Below are 355 nucleotides of genomic sequence, written 5' to 3'. Positions count from 1 at the left end.
GCGACGTCATCAATTTCCAACACGTTCTGACATCATTTGCTGTTTTTCAGTCATTTACCGATTTGTTTAGATAGCTAAATGACGGTGAAATTGAAAATCACTACAAAATGAACTCTGAAAATGTTGGAATTTGGCATGGTATCATCATTTCACCCGCATAGCATGTGCAAAAGAGTAGAGAGGGTCACGGCACAAACTGGACGCACCTCGTGTACAAACTGGACAATCTCTTTCGGAGTATCAGGGTTTTCGGACGAGAACTCATCTGTTACATCGGCACTTCAATGTTTTTTAAACTTATGTGAACTCCAGCCTATTTTTGCGTTCAGTATGCATCATTCAATGCGACGTCATC

Source organism: Triticum aestivum, chromosome 5D (genome assembly GCF_018294505.1).
Source record: "Triticum aestivum cultivar Chinese Spring chromosome 5D, IWGSC CS RefSeq v2.1, whole genome shotgun sequence".
Classification (NCBI taxonomy): domain Eukaryota; kingdom Viridiplantae; phylum Streptophyta; class Magnoliopsida; order Poales; family Poaceae; genus Triticum; species Triticum aestivum.
The sequence above is the reverse complement of the archived record's forward strand: the minus strand, read 5'-3'. Positions refer to the sequence as shown.